This window comes from Lissotriton helveticus, chromosome 1_2 (assembly GCF_964261635.1).
Source record: "Lissotriton helveticus chromosome 1_2, aLisHel1.1, whole genome shotgun sequence".
In the NCBI taxonomy this organism is placed as follows: domain Eukaryota; kingdom Metazoa; phylum Chordata; class Amphibia; order Caudata; family Salamandridae; genus Lissotriton; species Lissotriton helveticus.
Genome location: NC_136058.1, coordinates 453,532,064 through 453,554,072, shown reverse-complemented (window position 1 = coordinate 453,554,072; position 22,009 = coordinate 453,532,064). Strand labels below are relative to the sequence as shown.

Sequence of the window (22,009 nt, the reverse complement as noted above, 5' to 3'; positions counted from 1 at the left end):
CAGCTGCTGTTATGATAAAGCAATGTAACTAGCAGCACGCTGGAGGCTTTAAAAATGGCATTTTAAGTATGTTTCACTGTCTCAAGTCATTCTCTGTGCGCTGGGCTGAAGTACAACTGTAGGCTCTATTCTATTTTTGGGAATATCCCGGGTTTTGACTTTCAAACTCTGATCAGCCTAACATGGTAGCTGATGACGTCAGGAAACAATTTAAGCAGAATTCTAATTACTATTTTACTCACTTTGAAGGTCAGTCCCCTCTGTGCCCTTTGAACTGGTGCTTCTGTCCCACAAATCCAATCTTGCACAGTTGAATAAACTGTATATGAGCAAATTATAATCCACCTCAATGAAGTCTAAAGGCCCGGATGAAAAGCACTTTCAGCAATTGTGGTTCCGAAAACTTTACATTAAAATAAGTGTTAAGCATCTAAATCCGGAATCTTTTTGCAAATGTTGTGACGTTTATCTTATATTGCATATAATATATATTTTTAAACTTCAACAGCATATCTTACACTGGGTGCAATAACTTTTTTAATCTGGTGATTTACATATTCATAGCACTTTTGCAGGCTCGGACTTCATGGCGCTATAAATTTACAACACGTCAATCAACCAAGGTTCAAAACAGTGACCCTCCAATTGCACACTAAGATATTGAAAAGGTTCACATTAATGAAGTGAGTTTACCTACCAGATCAACGCATTGCCCCCAGATTAGTTTAACTTGCATAGCTTTTTGATTTTAGATATGTGGATTATATTTTCAACAGCTAAATGTAGATGAAGGGGCAACACTAGTGGAAATATGCTATTCTGTAAGGCTATGTGTCAGACTTCACCCACACTCACTGACCCCACCCTCAGTTTACTCTTGATCATATATTCTCTAATTTTTAATGCATTTTGACTGCTGACTGCCCACCGTCCACTGCTCAGTGACCTTTTGCCCTTCAACTCCCTACATCCATGGTCTCACCTCGCCAATGGGCATACAGAACTGGCTGCGCGCCATGCTGGACTGCGCATGCGCACTGCCGCTTCCGCGCATGCGCACTGCCGCTTCCATGTTTCTGAAGCAAGAGAAGGGGCAGGAGAGCCACCTGAAACGCCATTTGGTATTTGGAAGGGGCGTCTTTAGGGTGTCCCTTCCAGATGCCGAATCATAACAGTATGTATGAATGTTTTGTGACTACGATTGCAAAACATTTGCATTTTACCACCTACTTCAAGTAGGTGGTAGGTGGTAACCCATTCGCAAATGGGAAGGGGTTCCAAATGGACCCCTTCTTCTTTGGGAATGGCAACAAAAACTTGTTTTAAGAGCAGGCAGTGGTCCCACGGACCACTACCGCCGCGTAAAAAATTTAAAGAAATGTTACTTTTCTTTTTAAATGCAACCCGTTTTCCTTTAAGGAAAACGAGCTGCATTAAAAAAAAAACACGTTTGCTTTATTCAAAAGCAGTCATGGACATGGTGGTCAGCTGACCACAGCACCACCATCACCGTGATTTTAGCGATTCCGAAGGGGTCGCAAATTGTGAACTTCCTCATTAATATTCATGAGGTAGGTCATTTGCGACCACCGAGAAATCGCAAAAAGTGTTCAACACACTTTGCTACATGCCATTTCGCAATTTTCTAATTGCGAATCGCAAGGTTTCCTAATTAGGGAATCACAAAAAAATCACAAAATGGTTACTTAATACATCTGGCCCATAGTATGTATCTGGTAGTGCATTTTGGAGCTCACTGTTGGCAATATTATTACTAAAGCACTATGTGGTAGTGCACTGTCATTTCCAGACAGATCATTTGCAATTGAAATGGCTACTAAGTAGGCACAGACATATTTAGTTTTATTAATAAAACTAAATATCACACAAATTAGAAAATCTGGTTTAGTATTTATAATTTGCACATTGCCAAGTTAGTGTCTCGAGTTGTTGTGAGGCTATTAAAATCTTCGTTTTCATCACTATTCAGAATGACAAATATTGTGCTTCATTTTTGCTTTCCGAACTGCTGATATATTCTAAAATATATGTGCAGTTCATTTACAGGTAAATAAAATTGACATCCTAAACCTTTCTCTAAACATTACCGTACCTGAGCAAGATTATTGCATAATTAACTTAAAAAACTTCTTTCACTTTGCAGTCATAGAAAGAAAAATAAATACCATTCCCCATATTAAAGGAATAAGCAGGAATTTGTCAGAAGATATAGCCTGACACTTGACCTCCGTCTGTAAAACACAGCAAATGTGGTGAGATAAATACAAAATGTAAATGCATCTTTATTTATGGCTCTTTTGCGACCCAACAGATATCAGCTGGCGACCCACATTTTGGATATCACTGGTTTAGTGGGTCATCCACTCGAGGCTGGTCTCTCTGATATTGTTTAATGAAGAACACCCATGACGGGTTTCCATGTCAATCCCTGGATCGCTGATGTGAGTGTAAGATCCTAGCAGTCTGTAGACATTGGGGAGATCCAGCTGATTCCAAAGACACTGTTAAATGGAAGCCCAGTGGAAGCGGCACCCACTTAACAAGCAGAGTAAATGTCTTTTGTCTTCCTTGGCTCAGCCTTGGTATCCCGGTCAAGTAATAGGGTCTAGGGGCCAACGGGTATATAAGACCAACACAACAGTCCATACATTGAGGCAATACCTTCTAGGCTGTAAAACAGCTTTCATCCTGTTTTAAAAACATACAGGTAGAAAATAAATCATTTGAGAAATACGTTAAAGAAGTTCAACCGTCTTGCAAATATGAACTTCAATAGGTCAGATTCAATGATCGATTAGCAGAATAGGATAAAAGGGGAGCATTTTTAAGCTAAAAATGTATTTCTAATGCTATGGAATCAAAGCTCACTATTTTAAGAACCATTTATTTCAGTTCAGTGTGGTCAATAAAAAACCTGTACACTCACTGAACAAAACATCACTTTTACCAACTATTAAGATAAAACACACAAGACTTTTTTAACCCCTTCACTGCTGTGCAAATTCCGCTACGGTGCTGGGGAATTAATGAGTGGGCGTCCTCCGCACACACCCACTGTGCCGTCGGAGGGCCGGGGGCCGGCCGGCGCACCCAACGGGTTAAAGTACTCAATTAAAAAGAGGAAAAATAAAGGGATGAGGTTATGTGTGTGCCAAGGTATGAAATTCGCAAAATAATGCACTAAAGTTGTTAAAAGCACATTAAACCTGAAAAGCTTTACTTACTTCAGCAAATATATGGCAGCGTCTAGGGGCCCGCTGTCTGGGAAGTCTAAAGATGGGGGCGGGACCCTGTTGAGTGGCATGTGCAGAGACTTTGCTTGTTCTTCTGCAACAGTGTCAGACTGGACTCAAGTCCATCCTAATAAATGCTCAAGTTAGATTTTCTAGGCGCCGCCCCAGCCTTAAAAAATGCGCACAAAAGGCAAATAAAAGCCCAAAAAACAGGCACCCACCAATTGAGTATTTTCTTGCACCAGTGGGAAAAATATCGCCCACTTGTGTGGGAAATAGCTAATTCTGGCAACACTGCCGGTGCTGAGCACCCGATGCTCCTCGTGCCCGGATATATTGTGGATTGAGCGTGAGGAAGACCATCGCAAGACCCTCGTGCTTCTGCTACCCCGCGCTTAGGACTACAGTCGTCCCCAGAATTCCCTTCACATGACATCATATGCTGGTCACGTGACACTACATTTAAGGTTAAGAAATCGTTCTTTTTCTCTCTGTGCTTCATTGCGGTTCGGATGAAGCGACAATTTACAACCTAAGGAGGGAACACACCTAAGGTATTTTATTTCTTTTGGGCAGTATTGGTATTCCACAAGGAACTGGTTGCGTTCTAGGAGCTGCAACTTCCAGACAATTCTTAGCTTGTCAATGGAATAATTTTTTTTGTTTTGTTCAATATTCATTCCATTGATTTAAAGTTACAATGTATGTGTAAACAATTTCATTGACACTTCCCTACCGTTCTTGGCCCCAGTGTAAAGCTGATTTCCTCAATTACATATCTACAACTGAGGATCATTCTGAGGAAGAATTTTCACCTAGAAGAAAAACGAAGATTTTATTACGCACGTTAGGGCCGTAAGAACAAAGAATTTATGATCAGATGGAAAAACAAGGTCTGTGGACAACAATTATGTGTGTGCTCTACAAGATTTACACAGCTACTTCAAACCATCTGTATGTATTTTGGTACACAACCTTTTTTTTCCAAAGGCATCAGGGTGCTCAGGAATCTTTAGATGACTTTGCAGCAGATTTAAAAAGATTGGCAATTCCCTTAAAATTCTGAACGTTTCAAGATGAGTTGATAAGGGATCCAATTTTCATGCACGCTAACGAATCCAACGTACAAGAACGTTTGTGAGCCAATCAATCAATCATTTGTAAAGCGCACTACATACCCGTGAGGGTCTCAAGGCACTGGGGGGAGGGGGGTGCGCTACTGATCGAGCAGCCAGGTCTTGAGTATCCTCCTGAAGGTCAGCAGGTCTTGGGTCTGTCGTAGGCTCAGTGGGAGGGTGTTCCATGTCTTGGCGGCGACGTGGGAGAAGGATCTCCCACCGGTGGTTGTTCTTCGGATGCGTGGGACGGTGGCGAGTGAGAGGTCGGCGTAGCGTAGCTGGTGGTTGGGGATGTAGAAGAAGAGTCGTATGTTGAGGTAGGCTGGGCCATCTTGTGGAGTGCCTTGTGTGCGTGGGTGAGGAGCTTGTAGGATGTCCTCTTGTTGGTGAAACCACCTTGAAGGTAGCTATTGAGATTGCTAAAAAGCAGAGCTATCTAAACGATGTGCCAAAGCAGCACCAAAGAGTACAATGAAAGAGGATTCCGTATGCACTGTTAAGTCACCTTTTGTTTCCTTTAATGATCCCAAGAAAAATACAAGGAAATCTACAGGGAATAGAGAATAAATGGGAGGAGAAAATGTCGTCTACTAAGTTGTGTTATAGATGTGTGAGTAAAGACCATCTAGCATACTATAACCCCTTGCATGCGGGGCTGATACCCCTGCTGTGCTGGGGGGAGGGGAAGCCCGCACAGCGCCCCCGTGCTCGTCATAACCACACCCGCTCCTGTAGAACGCTCGCACAGCAGGGGAATTAGCCCAGCGGGCGAGCTGAGCTCGTCATGAGCGTCGATGAGGTTAAACATTGTGTGAAATTATTTCTCGGATGTCAGATTTTGTTTATTAATAAATATTTAGTCTTTATTGGTCCTTCGCCCACTGTCAGCACATAATTTGTCGATCGGGTGTCTTGCCCTACGACTTCATCAAGGCTAAAACAAAAACAAAATCCTCAATTTTGCGTAGGTCAAACATATGTTCTCAGCGTGAAAAGATAATCACTCTGTGATATAATATGCATTCTTCTTATGTCCGGATCAGAATTGAAGCATAGTGGAAACCCAAGCACCAGTGAAATTCAGAGATTAGTAAGCAGGAAATGATCTACACATACATGGACCCTTAGTCCATAAATTATCTAGAAGAACATGAGACTGTAACACTCCGCGATCAGTTCCCTCTGGGTCAGTTCGCTGCACGATAGATGCCACCTCTCGATAGCCTCGATTCTGATTGCTGTCACTGCACAGAAGTTTGAGGTGATCAGGCGAGGGAAGGAGGGGAAGGGAACAGCGGGCAAGGAGACCTGCATTAATAAAAACTTATAACAATCACTCTGAATACCTGATTATTTATATTCCCTGTTACCTTGCGTTTACCTGTAACAAAAGCAATCTGTACTTCAAGGGAGCAGGATAGACAATATATTGATTCTGTTTCTTTGCATCCATACGCTTCCTTAGCACTTATGCTGTAATAGAAAGTGAGTATTAACATATATACTCCAGCCCTCATTACCAGCTTATTCCTGATATGAGGAGCATACAAATACCCACTCCACGTAGTACGATTCTGTGACTCACAGGGGAAAAAACATACTGTGAGATTGTGAATCATAATCCACTGTTTTGCTTCAGGAAGTTGTCCCCACTGTTTTTTTTATCACCTTTAATTTTTTTCATGTGGATGGATCTTTTTGACAGCTTCCTTTAACGTCAGTACTGTTAAGTCTTGATATACCCAAAATAAGTAAACAGTGGCGACTCGTTAAGCTTGCTTGGCGCGTAACAGAGACATACAATATTGATCCATTGACTAATACTGCGTGTGGTCATATCATGCATAAATGTAATCAGACAACATTTGCATGGACATACAATGATATCCCCTTGTGTTGCATGTCAATTGTACCTCCATCCCAGAAAAGTCTCTTTGGGTCATATCTAAAGCCCAATTCACACCATCCGCTGGGTTGAAGTAAAATTGTCGTCTCTTCTATTTTTGGGAAATGTCTCGGGTTTTGGCTTTAAAATTCTGGTCACCCTGGCACAGTGTGACTTGGCAGGTATGCTGTGATGTGCACTGATCTGCAGGTGGTGGCGGCTGGAGAGAACGACAGGGACGAGGGCCCTTCTTGTGGCCGGGGTTGTGTTCGGAATAAGCGGGTCTACCTGCTGACATCAGTACGTGTCCTCTGTACACATTTAGCGACAAGCAGTGCGCAGGCCCCAGCCCCTCCACGGGCGCCCCTTCTCCATGTCATCGTGCCCGCTGGCCGGGGCACCTGTCGTGTCCAAGTCTGATGGCTGACAGTCGGTATATATATAAATCTGGCAACACTGGGCACCGACTGTCAGCCATCAGACTTGGACACCACAGTCCTGTCCATATTCAATTAATGTCTACTCACTTTGAAGATCAGTCCCCACTGTGCCCTTTGACCTGGTGCTTCTGTCTCACAAACCCATATCTTGCACAGTTGAATCAACTATATATGAGCAAATTATAATCCACCTCAATGAAGGCTAAAGGCCCGGATGAAGAGCACTTTCAGCAATTGTGATTCTGAAAACTTTACATTAAAATAGGTGTTCAGCATCTAAATCCTGAATCTTTTTGAAAATGTTGTGACATTTATCCCATACTGCATATAATATATATTTTTAGACTTCAACAGCATATCTTACACTGGTTGCACAAACTTTTTTAATTAGGTGATTTACATATTCATAGTACTTTTGCAGGCTCGGACTTCATGGCGCTATAAATTCACTACACGTCAACCAACCAAGGTTCAAATCAGTGGCCCTCCAATCACACAAAGATATTGAAAAGGTTCACATTAATGAAGTGAGTTTACCTACCAGGACCTAGTATTCTGGGTAAAACGGAGTGACGATTAGGACTATGATGGGGACCGCAGTGATAGAGAATCCAAGTACTGGATCCGAGTGCGGGTTGCTTACCAGGGTCCCGAGGTACAATATGCCCAGGGTTGGGATTGTAGCGTAACCAGCGTGGATTCTGTCTGGCAGCGGTAGGCGGGGAGGGATTCCTAAAGAAGAGGAGGTAGTTAGGGTCAAGAGGCTTGGCAGTTCTCGGTGCAAGGGAACAACCAGCAGGGAGAGGACTTGTGGCTCACCTTAGTCATCCAGATGGATCATCCTATGAACGCGACCGGGCGCAATGGCTCGTATCAGCGATGTGTATCAGAGCACGCTTGCAGCTTATATGCGTGTTCAGGGAGCGGCCATCTTGGTAGAGAAGGTCACACAGAAAATGACATAAATGGACTGTTCTGAAAGCATTGAAACTGCCACCCCGTGGAGGAGATATGGGTCTCCTATTGAACAAGGAAGAATTGCGGATGATCATTCTTACGGACAGCATAAAAAGTGGTCTTAACAGAAATGAAGATTGGACTTTTTAGGAATCCTTCCCCGCCTACCGTCACTCCGTTTTACCCAGAATACTAGGTCCTGTTACGGATCCCTTCCGCTCCCTGGAATCCATGACGCCAGGAATCACTCAATCATCAAGATGGTCTTGACCTCCTTAATCGTGCGGCATTTAAGGCATTGGCGCCCCGCAAGCCGCAAACTCCGACCCTTACACTACCCTTCAGGTATTTCAGCCCCACCTGATCATCGTGAAGGACTTGCTTGTCCCCCCTACCACTGTGCTCTAACCATGCTCCTTCTCTACAGGGATACAAGGAGCCCTGCACACCACCCAGACAACAACTCACTAGTTGCCTGCCCCGGTCCCTACCTGACCCTTGCAACTGAAAGGTGAGATCCGCCTCAATAACTTAACAAGCCAACCCTCCAATGCCAATTCCACCAAACCACAGTTACTTGATACAATCACCCCGCACAGCCTTCTCACAGTGTACAATTGTCTGTGCTGGTTGAGTGACATAATACACTATTCACACACGGATGGAAGGTTGTCACATTAAGCATGGTTCATTAAACAGCAAATGCTTCCCTATGCAGGTTCGAACTCTAAAATATTGGTTTTTGTCCCTTGTTCCCTTTATTTTTTTCAACAATCAGGCAATGCATCCTTAGTCCTGATGATGATCCTTTATTATGTACAGGATCGAAACACCGTCGACAGTTTATGTAGTTTCACGCTAGTTTTCCATTGTGTTACCCAACTGTGTTTACTACATGTGGTCAGCTTGGCTAAACTCTAACTCATTACCAGCGTCCCCCTATTTTAGAATTGCCTGCCAATCACCCCTTATGTATTTTTCTTGGTTTGTCCTCCTTGTGTTATATGTACTGGATACAGGATTGTATCCAACTGTATAATTGTTCACCTTATTTTGTCAAATTATTAACATTGATTAAATCATTGTCCTGCTGGACAAGTTTTCTCATAGCACACATTGTTCCTATAATTCATTAATTGCCCCGTATGTATGATGAAGAAGAGTTCTTTGGCGCTGGTTGCGTTGGTGTCAATTTTGTTTTTGATGAAGGTCGTTTGGTGTCCCTTATGAGTTGGTGGTACTCCTTCATGGAGCTCCTGTGGATGTTTAGGTCTTCTGTGTTTTTCCGGCTTAGCCATTTTTTCTCGAGGCGGTTGCAGGTGCGCCTGGCAACTTGTAGTTCGGTGGTGAACCAGTCGGCCTTCGGGGGGGGGGGTGTTTGGCAGGGTGGCAGAGGGGGCGATTTTGTCGGCGCATCTGGGGATCCATCGGTGAAGTTATTTGGCTGCAGAGTTGGCGTCGGCCGTGGTGGTATTGGTGGGGGGTCTAGGAGGAGGGTGGTGTTGTGGTGTTCATCTGTGATTTTGCTCCAGTTCCTTCTTCCCGGGCGGGGGGCCAGTTTGGGTGCGGTGGTGGTGTTGAAGGTGAAATGGACACAGTGGTGGTCGATCCAGGGGGACTGGGTGGTGTGGCTGATGTGAACTTTTGACCCTCCTACAAAGATGGGGTCGAGGGTGTATCCTGGTCTGTGCGTGTAGGTGTTGACAAGCTGCTTCAGTCCGAGGTTGGAGAGGTTGTCAAGGAGGGTGGTGGAGTCGGGGACACTGCGGTTGTTGAGGTGGAAGTTCAGGTCTCCGAGTAGAATGTAGTCCATGAAGGGGATGGCATGGGGTTTGATGAGGTCGGGATAGCTGTAGTGGCCCAGGATCGGGGTCCCGGGGGTCTGTAGGCGAGGGTGCCTCGTAGTGTGGTCCTGGAGGAGGTCTGGATCTGGAAGTGGAGGTGTTCTGTTTTGGAGTGGGGGTCACGCGTGCTGGAGGTGGAGAGTCGGAGGGAGGTCTTGTGTGGGCGGTCCTTCCTCTGGATCGTGTAGATGTCGGGGATTGCAGTGGTGATATCGGGACCGGAGGTGGCGTAGGTCCAGGTTTCTGCGAGGAAGGCTCAGTCGGGCGCGACGGTGTCAATCAGGTCCCAGATCTCTACCATGTGTCTCTATAGGGAGCGCACGTTGAGGAGGATGTAAGTCAGGGCTTCGGTGGCACGGGCGTCCCGTGGTCCTGCGGCGGACATGGGAGCTGCAGATGGTGCAGAAATGTTGGCAGCGTCTGCAGGAGAATGGTCTGTGTGTGGTGTTTGGTGAGGAGGTCTGGCAGTCCGGGTGTCTTCCGGGGTCGAGAGCGCGGATGGTGGTGGTGGCGTTTATACCGGCGGGGCCATGGGGAGCCAGGGTTTCTGGCGCTAGTCGTGGAGAGGTGCAGATGGGCGTGCCTATGGCCTGCTTTTGGCGCACCAGCGGTGCGCCCACGCGATGGTCAGCATTATGCCTGCAGGGCCAGTCGCTCAACACACCGCGCAGCTCCCTCCATGACTGCTGGGACCCTTTACCCCCCCGCTGCTGCCTCGCACAGCCGTGTGCCTGGATTGCCGTTCTGCCAGCTCTTTTGCCTGTCTGTGCCCCGATTTTGTATTTTGTTGTGCCTTACTGTGCCTGTGCCCCTGATATTGTATTTTGCTGTGCCTTACTGTGCCCTTGTATTCTCGCCATCCCAGTGTCCTTTCCCGCCGCTTTTTCCCCCTTCCCCGCTCCCCGCCGCTGCTCCCCTGCGGCCCGCCCCCTTTTTTCTTTGTAACCCGCCCATTGGCCACCCCGCTCCCGCCTCCCAGCTGCTCCTCCCTCCCACTTCGCCATTTATGGAGGTCGCCGCACGGGAGCGCAATGGACGAGCGCAGCGGGCGCGCTGATTGTGCGCCGAAGGCGCCCCAAAGGCAAGCCCGTTTATGCCCGTCCGCGCCTGGACCGCGCCCAGCGCCAGAACCCCTGACCCCCGCAGAGGCCAGCCCACCCGCCGGACTTACGACGCCGCCACACTCAACGCACTCAACACTGGCCGGATCGCCGGCTGCTACCGAGCCACCCCATGACGCACCCACGGACCCTTCACCTGCCAATCCTGCAAATTCTCCTGCATCCGGAGCTGTACCGCGCCCGCCAAGCTGAGCACCAGCAGCAACCACCTGAAGTGCATCCTGCTGAACGCCCGCTCCGTCCACACACACGCCGTGGAACTCTGGAACCTGCTCGACACCACATCTCCAGGCGTCGCCTTCCTCACGGAAACTTGGATGAACGCCTCCTCAGCGCCAGTAATCGCCATCGCCATCCCGGACGGAAACAAGATCACCCGGAGGGACCGCGTCAACCAGACAGGAGGAGGCATCGCCATCGTCCACAAGAACACCATCCGCATCACGACCAACTCCGACGACACCCTCACAGCCGCCGAACATCTTCACTTCCAGATACACACCGACCCCAAGACCACACTCAGAGGCACCCTCATGTAGACCCCCAGGACCTCGCACACAATTCAGCGAAGACATCGCAGACTTCATCAGCCCGCAGGCCCTCGCCTCCTCTGACTACATCCTCCTAGGGGACCTCAACTTCCACCTGGAGAACACCAACGATAACAACACCACCACGCTGCTGGACAACCTAGCCAACCTCGGACTCAAGCAACTGGTTAACACCCCCACCCACTACGCTGGACACACGCTTGACCCAGTCTTCTCCTCCAGCAAGTACATCTCCTTCAGCCACGCCACCGGACTCCATTGGACAGACCACAACTGCGTCCACTTCAGCTTCAGAAGAACCACGACTCACCACCTCCCGCATCAGGCTCCCCGCAGAAGCTGGAACAAGATCACCACAGAACAGCTCACCCCTTCACTGAGCCAGAACGCTCCCGCCAGCCCAACGGACCCCAACCAAGCTGCCAACAAACTCGCACAGTGGATCACCAACTGCGCTGACGACCTCGCACCGCTGAAAAACCATCCCAGCAGGCCCGGCAGCAAGAAAGCCTCCTGGTTCAACGACGACCTCAGGAACTCCAAGAAAAACTGCCGTACCCTCGAGAAAGCCTGGCGCAAAGACCCGACCACAGACAACATGGCCGCCCTCAAGCACGCCACCCACAAACACCACCAGCTAATCCACACCACCAAGAAGACAGCATTCAAGGAACGACTCGACAACAACGCACACAACAGCAAGGAACTCTTCAGCATCGTCAAAGAGCTCTCCAACCCCAGCGCCGGAAACAACGACATCACTCCCTCGCAAGACCTCTGCGACTCACTCGCCTCGTTCTTCCACAGCAAGATCGCCAACATACACAACAGCTTCAGCGCACAGACCACGCACCCAACCACCGAACCGACGCCCCCACCACCACCCTATGCACCTGGACCCCGGTCAGCACCGAAGACACCACCTGCACGATGAACACCATCCACTCCGGATCACCAACCGACCCATGCCCACACCACATCTTCAACAAGGCTGACTCCATCATCGCACCCCAACTCCGGGACATTATCAACTGCTCCTTCAACACCGCCACCTTCTCGGAGAGCTGGAAACATGCCGAACTCAGCGCCCTCCTGAAGAAACCATCAGCAGACCCCGCCGACCTCAAGAACTACCGCCCCATCTCGCTCCTCCCTTTTCCTGCCAAAGTTATCGAGAAGACCGTCAACAGACAGCTTGCCGCCTTCCTCGAGACGAACGGATCCCTTGACCACTCGCAGTCCGGCTTCCGAGCCAACCACAGCACCGAGAACGCCCTCATCGCAGCCACTGACGACATCCGAGCCCTGCTCGACAACGGGGAAACAGCGGCCCTCATCCTCCTGGACCTCTCCGCAGCGTTCGATACTGTCTGCCACCGCACCCTAGTGCAACGCCTCAGCAACGTCGGAATCCAAGACAAGGCACTAGAGTGGATCATCTCGTTCCTCACCCGAAGAACCCAGAGAGTCCGCCTCCCCCATTCAGATCCAAAGCCACCGAAATCATCTGCGGCGTACCACAAGGATCATCACTCAGCCCCACCCTCTTCAACGTCTACATGAGCCCCCTCGCAGCCATCGCACGCCAACACAACTTCAACATCATCTCCTACGCCGACGACACCCAGCTGATCCTCTCCCTCACCAACGACCCAGCCCCCGCCAGAACTAACCTACACGAAGGGATGAAAGACATAGCCGAGTGGATGATGAACAGCCGCCTGAAGCTGAACTCAGACAAGACGGAAGTCCTCATCCTGGGATCATCACCCTCTGCCTGGGATGACTCCTGGTGGCCCCCTGCCCTGGGCAACGCACCCAAGCCAACGGACCACGCACGCAACCTGGGCTTCATCCTGGACTCCTACCTCTCGATGACCACACAAGTCAACGCCGTGTCATCATCATGTTTCAACATCCTACGCATGCTCCGAAAGATCTTCCGATGGATCCCCACCGGAACCAGGAAGACGGTCACCCAGGCACTCGTCACCAGCCGACTGGACTACGGAAACACCCTCTACACCTTAACCACAGCCAAACGTCAGAAAAGAGTCCAACGCATCCAGAACGCCTCCGCACGACTCATCCTGGACATCCCCTGACACACCCACATCACCGGACACCTGAGAGACCTGCACTGGCTCCCCGTCAGCAAGAGAATCACGTTCCGACTCCTCACCAACGCACACAAGGCCCTCCACGACCTGGGCCCCAAGTACCTCAACGACCACCTGACCTTCTACACGCCCACCCGCCAGCTACGATCTACCAGCCATGTCCTCGCCGCCGTTCCACGCATCCAAAAAGCCACCATGGGAGGAAGATCCTTCTCTTCTCCTACCTGGCAGCCAATACTTGGAACTCCCTCCCCATCCACCTCCGACTGACCCAAGACCACCTCTCCTTCAGGAAGCAACTCAAGACCTGGCTGTTCGAGCAGTAGCGGATCCCCCCCACCCAAGCGCCTTGAGACCCTCTGGGTGAGTAGCGCGCTATACAAATTGATTGATTGATTGATATGTAGGGGAGGGGAGGGACGCTCAGCTGGGAGGCGGGAAACAGGCGTGGGCAGGGGGGGAAGTGCCATGAGTCAGCAGCGGCAGGAGCGAGAGGATGAGAGCAGCAAGGGCAGGGAATGCCAATAGTGCAGAGCAGTACAATGGTCAATGAACAAAACACAATTACACCAAAAAACAAAAACAGTAAAAGCATAAGACAATTACAACAAAAGGAGAAAACAGTAACACTTGCAGTAGGACAACAATTACCACATAGCGGCACGCAGGGCAGACAGCAGCCTAGAACACCAGGATGGGAGCTCAGCGGCGATGTCGGAGGTAAAAGAGCTGCCGGGGGGAGTGCAGGCCTGGGACCGGGGTCAAGGTGATTAAGACATTTGCTTATAGAAATCTATACTGGACTGGCCTTGAGCGGTCAGGTCGATGTCCCTAGTATGGGTACCTTCAGGTCTCGCCGTTACGTGGCTCCTGGCGCCATAAGTCGGAACTGGGGGTCATTTCACCTACATCCAGCAGGTGCTGCAGGCCATCCTGTGGGCTTGGCATGTGCCGAATAATTGTGCCAAACGTTGCCTGTTGGATCTGAGCATTAACAACAACGTAACAAGTTTATTACCGTGAAAAGAAGAACGACCACCAGCTGGCACAAAATGAGTAGCACTGGCAAAGCGGTGGAGGCTGTCGCTTGTCAGCTATGACAGTTGACAGAAGAGAGCACATGACTTCCCATATCCTATTCTCAACGGAAGAGAGGTAAGGAAGAGGACCTGCGAATGACATAGGCTTAAGGCTGCTGAAGAAAGAACGAATGCTATAGTGAAAGGCTTTAGTTGACTTCATCGACGTGTAATTTTAATAAATTAATAGAGAACAACAATCTTATTTTTACTCACGTTTGTAAGATATAAAACGCAAGAACAAGAGCATGGAAATTAATGCTAGAAATGGTTTATCGCATCACTATCCATTGCCGCAGTCTGGCTACCTTTACTTTAATATTTTATTGCATTTCGTCACCACTTATGAGAGGTGGTAGATCTGAGCTGTTACTGGAATAGTTTATGCAACGGCTCATTTCCGACCACACTGGACCAAATTAACTCATACTTTATTTTGCTGCACGTACCTTCAATATGGTTGAACAGAATTTTTCATTGAGTCAGGATTGGTGGAATTGTCAATGTGTATTTGTGAGTAAGAAATCCTAACTTCGACGGTGGAATTCCTGCAATGACAACATTAGCTGTAGAGCAAGGTTTGTTGGCATTGCAGGGTGCGTCCACCTGTTGAAGTTGGTGGGTCCACCTGTGGAGGTTGAAGTTGGTGGGTCCACCTGTGGAGGTTGAAGTTGGTGGGTCCACCTGTGGAAGTTGGTGGGTCAACCTGTGGAAGTTGGTGGGTCCACCTGTTGAAGTTGGTGGGTCCACCTGTGTAAGTTGGTGGGTCCACCTGTGGAAGTTGGTGGGTCCATCTGTGGAAGTTGGTGGGTCCACCTGTGGAAGTTGGTGGGTCCACCTGTGGAAGTTGGTGGGTCCACATGTGGAAGTTGGTGGGTCCACCTGTGTAAGTTGGTGCGTCCACCTGTTTTGGTGGGTCCACCTGTGGAAGTTGGTGCGTCCACCTGTTTTGGTGGGCCCACCTGTGTAAGTTGGTGCGTCTACCTGTTTTGGTGGGTCCACCTGTGGAAGTTGGTGGGTCCATCTGTGGAAGTTGGTGGGTCCACCTGTGGAAGTTGGTGGGTCCATCTGTGGAAGTTGGTGGGTCCATCTGTGGAAGTTGGTGGGTCCACCTGTGGAAGTTGGTGGGTCCATCTGTGGAAGTTGGTGGGTCCATCTGTGGAAGTTGGTGGGTCCATCTGTGGAAGTTGGTGGGTCCATCTGTGTAAGTTGGTGGGTCCACCTGTGGAAGTTGGTGGGTCCATCTGTGGAAGTTGGTGGGTCCACCTGTGGAAGTTGAAGGGTCCATCTGTTGAAGTTGGTGGGTCCACCTGTGGAAGTTGAAGGGTCCACCTGTGAGTAAGTAAGTAAATATTTATTGTTTAGTTAATTAAAACCATAACAATTTAAAAGCCTATGTTATACAAAACAGATTAAAAAATAATTGAGCAGTGTGTTCATTTCATCTCTGCTTGACACTCCTAAAATTTCATTGTTAAAATTCAGTAACCATAAGTTTGTCCATTTTTCTTTGCCAGAATTCCGACCCTTTTAACAAAGCATTGTAAACACTTCGAGGAATTTGATCAGTCTACCGTTCAGTTGTGGGTCAGAAGGATTTAGGCACGCAATTATAGAAGCTCTACAGGACCTAATGCCTCTCTCATTAAAACTTTGTTTGAGGAGAATAGCTCGTTCGTTGTACAATTTATTGCATGTGCAAATTACATGAATGAAGTCTTCTTTGTAGAAATCGCACAGCCGGCATGATTTAGGACCTGTATGCACCCAGGCTGGCTGATCCGCCAAAGTTGGTAATTTTCCAAAACGTAATGCCATTAGTTGCTTTTTTACCTCAATTGAGAATGTCAAATTCAAGTATGACGCCGGTGCAAGAGACTTGTAGTTATTTATCACCATCCAAGCGTGCAACCTTAACCTAAAGATATTTTTATCAGTTTGTGCTGAATGGGTTTTAGATGCTTTGTTTATTTTTTGTTTGAAAGACTGGTACGGCAGATTTTTATTCCATAAGTCAATTGTACAGGTTATTGAGAGAGATTTACATAAGTATTGATTAAAAGGAGAGCTTCTGTCCTCGTCTACTTCGGTCCAAAGGGCTTCATTAATTTGTGTTGTGGCTGCATTTTGTTTCAGCCGGTACCAGGTTTTTATTGTAGCATACATTCTCCCTATGTCTTCGTTTATTAAGCCGAATTCAAGACGGACCTGTGCTGGAGAGGCCGACCTTTGTATCTGAAATACCTTTTTATAAATGGAAGCTGTTAGTTGGTTTAAAACCTCTCCGTCTTCACCATGAAAAGCAGTGCTGGCATATGTTATCGTTGGAAGGATTTTCGCCTTCATTACTGCGAGCAGTGGTTTGTATAAAGGACCCTTCAACTTTTTTGCCAGTAGACTGAAGGCAAATATGAGGGCACTGGTTCTCTGAGTCATGTACCTTTTTTGTTCCGTATGGTTTTGTGAGTTGTCAATGTAGAAGCCCAGGTACTTATATTTTTTTACATCCTCTAGTTGGTTGCCGTTAAGCCAGATAGTCTGCTTACATCTCCGCTGACTCCCGATCACCATGGTTTTTGTCTTTGATGTATTTATTTCAAGTTTGTTTTCTGAAATGTAATCTGACATTTCATTTCAAATTCTTTGGAGACCGATCTTTGTTTGACTCATCAGCACCACATCGCCGGCATATGAGAGTTGAGTGAGTACCAGTTTACCAAGTTTCGGCAGATGAGAGTTAGTGCAGTCCAGCCTCTGTGAAAGATCAGACATGAACAAATTAAAAAGATCTGGGGCCAGAACACACCCTTGCTTGAGGCCTCTGGTCGTTATCAGCTTCCTTGATAGTCTGAACCCATCACCTATCTTGATTCTTAACCATGTGTTAGAATAGAATAGCAGTATACCTTTTAGTAGCCTTTCAGGTATGTCCCATGCTCGCGACTTTTTCCACAAGAGGTGACGATCAACACTATCAAATGCTGCCTTTAGGTCTATAAAGCAGAGGTACAGTTGTTGTTTCCTCTGCTTGCACTTGTTAGCTATTAGAGATAGTGCTAAGATGTTCGTTATCGTCCCTATACCTTGCCTGAAGCCTGTTGACTGGGATACGGTTGAGGTTATCGGACCAATCCTTCAGGTCTTCTAGAACGAGTGAGGCATAATATTTGGCTTCGATGTTCAGGAGGGCTATTAACTTATAGTTTGATGGATTAGTTCTCTCTCCTCCTTTAAAAATAGGTGCCAGTATCGAGCCTTGCCAATTCGATGGTATATAATTTAGGAGCTCTATTTCTTGATATAGGTTAGAAAGACGATTGCCCCAGAATGATGTGTCATGTTTGAAAATTGCTTGAGGGATTCCATTAGGGCCGGGAGCACCGTCACTTCTACCTTTCTTAATTATACGCTTAACTCCTTCACTTGACAAGGACGAATGACTTGTCGCTGTTATCGGGGAATGGGTGCCATTTTTCCCCAGCGGCTTCCCTTTTTCCTCCATTTGCTTAGTCCCTGCGTCTTTTTTTTCTTTCTTATGAGGAGTAATGACTTCTCCTTAGTTGTTTGGTTCAATGACCCTTTTGGATTTGTCTTTTCCCTCGGCCTGAGCCTGGATGTTTCCTTCTGGTGTGTCTTGGGTAACGGGATCTATGAACTTTGTAGTTAAAAATTCAGCCCACTCGCATTCTTGGATATTTGATGATAACGCATTCGCTGGTCTATGCAATTTGTTTATGATTACCCATAATTTGTTTGAATTCGTTTTCTTAGAGCTAAAAAGCAGTTCAGCCCAAAATGTATCATTGCTCATTCGTTTTTCTTCCCATAGCTCTTTTTTGTAGATTTTCCTTAACTGCCGTACCCTCTCCCATGCTGCTTGGTCAGGAACTGTTCTTTTTTACCTCCTAATAGCTATTTTGAGTTTGCATTACAAAGGCTCGCAGCCCAGCCATTGTTTTTCTATTCTGTTCTTTTTTTTTACCATGAACTTTTGTCTGGTTTTTTCCAGTCGGCATTAATGTAGATAGATCCGCCGTAAATTTTACCCAAGCTTGAATTTTATTCAGGGCCTCTACTCTACTAGCCGTTATCTTCATTTTTATCTTGGACTGTAGTATATCGATTGTGTCATTTGACCATTTTAGGCGTTTTAGGTCAACTGTGTGTACATTTCCTTCAATTGTTGTGTTTGCCTGATGTTTGGTGATTTTTAACCTGAAGTGTATGTGCTGGCAGGAATGGTCACTCCTGGTTGTGTACTGTATAGTCCAGTCTTGATCTAGTCTTTCCGCCATGACATGTATGTTTCGGTGGGAAATCGTCTATTGTTCTGCCATTCATTACTCTTAGCCCAAGAAACTCTGGAGCATTTACCAGTCCTTGGCCTACGTGATCCACTGTAGGTCTCAATGGCTGATATTGTAGTGGAACATTCCAGAATATATTGTCAGATACTAGCAAGTCATCTTCATCCGGGGTGTGAATTAAGTTGGAGTTAAAGTCCCCTGTAAGTATCAAATCCCATGAGGGATAGGTACTCATTATGTTTGTGATGATTGCAATCAACTGAGCATTGTGGACAGATTTTTTCCTTACTAAGGGATGTGCATATGTATTTATCAGAAGGACGGTTTTTGTTCTAACCACTGGCCCAGATGTTAATTTGATCAGTTGAATATTATTAGGTCCGGCTGGGACCATCTGTTCAGTGTCGATGTTTAGCTCTGTAGATATATAGACTGCCGGTCCCCCTTTGGGCCGTCCGTAAATTTTGGTTTTAATGGCTGGGACTGTATAATGTATATAATTTGTCAGGGGGAGATCTTCCAGTGCCCAGGTCTCCTGCAGTGCTATTATATCATAGTTATCCCAATTATTTGGTTGACACCCATTTTCTAGCCATTTGTTTGCCCCTGCTATGTTCCATGAGAGCATTTGTATGTTTCTTGAATCTTGTGCGGCTGATGTCTTTTCCATTTGTCAGTGGCCTGAGTTTGAACTTAGCGCTCCTGGCAGCCAGCGCCAACTGTCCTGGACCACATCCATTCCGGTTGCCTGATCGTTCTGTATGTCTCTCTTCAGTGCAATTGGAAGGTTGCCACCTTTTGCTCCTTTGAGAACTGTATGGTTGTTCGGCATGATTTCTCTTTGGCTTTGTCCGTAGCTCTTGTTGTTGTTAGAGTTAATGGTTAAAGGGCCAGGATAGCGAGGTGTTGGAAGGGGCGATCCCCGAGGGCCAGGTTATGCTCACCCAGTCACCCCAAGACCCACCTCTCCCACAGAACTTGCCGAGTCTTGATTGTGAGGTCCCCACCGGGGAGGACTTCGAGTCTAGGATCGTACACACTGAGCTCACACCACACTACGGACAGACACCACACCGTTGGGTTGAAGTAACAAGTTCTTTTATATAAGAAAGGAACGAAGGAAACACTCTTATGTACACAGTGGTCGAGGGACCACAAAGTCGTTGAGGAATCGGGAAGGGGGGAAGCGGGACAGTCTTTTAGTCTCTGGGTCAGTACGAGGCGTACCCTACGCACAGCTCTCAATCCTCGAGCCGGGGGGTACGGGATGATGGTCGTACTGGCTGCCTCACCTCTGTCGAATCGGCTCGGTCGTGATGGTGGTCTCGATGGTCCAGCCGGACCAGAGCACTCCCCGAGCCGCGACGAGGTCAGCAGGGCTCAATCTGGAGAAGTTCGTGAGGAGCCGCGACAGCGTCGGCAGGGTTCCGATGGTTCAGTTCAGCTTAAGCCGCGACAGTGTCAGCAGGGCTCCGATGGTGATAGTTCAGCTTGAGCCGCGACAGCGTCAGCAGGGCTCCGATGGTGATAGTTCAGCTTGAGCCGCGACAGCGTCAGCAGGGCTCCGATGGTTCAGTTCAGCTTGAGCCGCGACAGCGTCAGCAGGGCTCCGATGTTCAGGATGAGTCTTCTTAGGGTCAGCCGCGATCAGATCAGCAGGCTTCAGGTCCAAGATACAACTGCCCGCTAGTTGCCGGGCGGGCCCAGTTATAGTCCTTCTGCTCTTTGATCTCCGGACCCTCGCAGGCGGAGGTCTCAGGCCCTGGGGGCTGGTCATTGGCGAGGTCCGGCGGTTGGTTCTTTGATCCCTTTGCAAGAGGGGTCCGGGAATTCCCAGACGCCCAGCGGGTCTGGAGCCAGCCCTCGGGGAGGCCAGAAGGGTGATCGAAATGGGCCCACAGGGGAGGGCCAAAGGTGTGATGGATACCAGGTTCTCAGGGGAGGCCGGAGGTGCTATCGAAACTCCCTGGCTTATCACACTCGGGGAGCCCTTTACCCCCTGGCGGGGGACTGGCGCGCCTTTGGAGTCTGGGTTTCGCTGGGGCCGGGGTCACGCTAGGCCCAGGGAGACAGGGAACTCGGGAAGGGAAGATGGCGTCCGGGCCTTGTGGGGCATGCCAGGTTAGGCGCTCGGAGCCGGGCGAGGAGCGGGAAAGGCAGGCCTGGTCGGGGTTCTCGGGGGATCTAGGCGTACGGGGAGTATGACGACCAGGCTCGGGGTTCAGGCTACACTCACGGGGATGCTGCGCAGAAGTCTCGGGGTGCAGGCCTACGCTCGCAGGGTGTGGAGGGACAGAGGTGCACCACGCCACGAGGCCGGGTCCAACACGAGGTATCGTTGTTTAATTCCCCAAGCTTCAAATTGCGACTTGGAGTTCATAATGTGCTGGACATCTACTTCAGTCTGCCATGTTGTCAATGTTTGATCCTTATTTTATTGACTTCCCTTTGCTATAAATTCTACTGCCAATAAATTCGACGAGGTCAGATAATTTAAAGCTCGAATATTTGCTGTTAATTTCAATATGTTCCCCCTGTTCAGTATATCTTGTGGCCCTTTTGAGTAGTATTCTGGTGTTAACAGTAGTTGCTGTTTCGGAAGCAAATTACAATGATCTATCTGTAACATTGGTTCTTCTTCCTTGTTATCGACTGTAATTTGTTTTTTGTCATCTTTTATTTCAACTTTTAAGTTTACATATTGGGTCTTGTTTCCCAACGTAGTGTTTAGAACCTGTTTGTCGACCGACACAATGTTCTCCTGAAGGCTTCCTACGTTGTAATTAGTTACTAATTCCTGATCTGAATTCCCTCGAATGCTCTCACCTATCTGTTTCAATTGGGGATTCCTTTGAATTTTCACCATTGGATTAGTTTCACCAGGACCAAACACATAGGCCTTAGGGTTATCCATTATCAGTCCTCCTGACATGCTGCCTCCGAGCTTTTGGATCTCTGGGTTTAAGTTATCTTGTTTTTTGTGTTCCGTTTTTAGCTCTCGCCATCCGTCCTCACGAGTTTCCGTGGTATAGTATTCCTTTTTTTCCCCTCTTTGGTTATTTGCAACCTTATTCTCTGTAGTTTTTTGAACAAGGGCATTATGAGCTGTTAGATTGCTAATCGTTGGTCCTGGCTGTTCGTGACTTATCAGATCTTCTTTGTTGGGGTCAGTACCTTGCCAGCTTTTGTTCTGTGGCTCCATAGACTCCTTTGTCTTCATCGTTTGCTTGTTGCCAGTTTTATTCCCGGCGCAAGTAAATTTTTTCTTCGGTCCATGTTTGTTATCTCCTTTCCTTTTCGTCGTCTTCTGTGGATCCCCAGGATTTATACATG

The 22,009-nt window shown here is 47.8% G+C and overlaps 1 protein-coding gene across 2 annotated transcripts in view; it reads left to right on the top strand.

Moving 5' to 3' along the window:
- Window positions 1-22,009, top strand: part of LOC144807713 (uncharacterized) — a 107,936-nt gene that overhangs the window by 44,364 nt on the left and 41,563 nt on the right. The gene's annotated exons all lie outside the window — the stretch shown is intronic.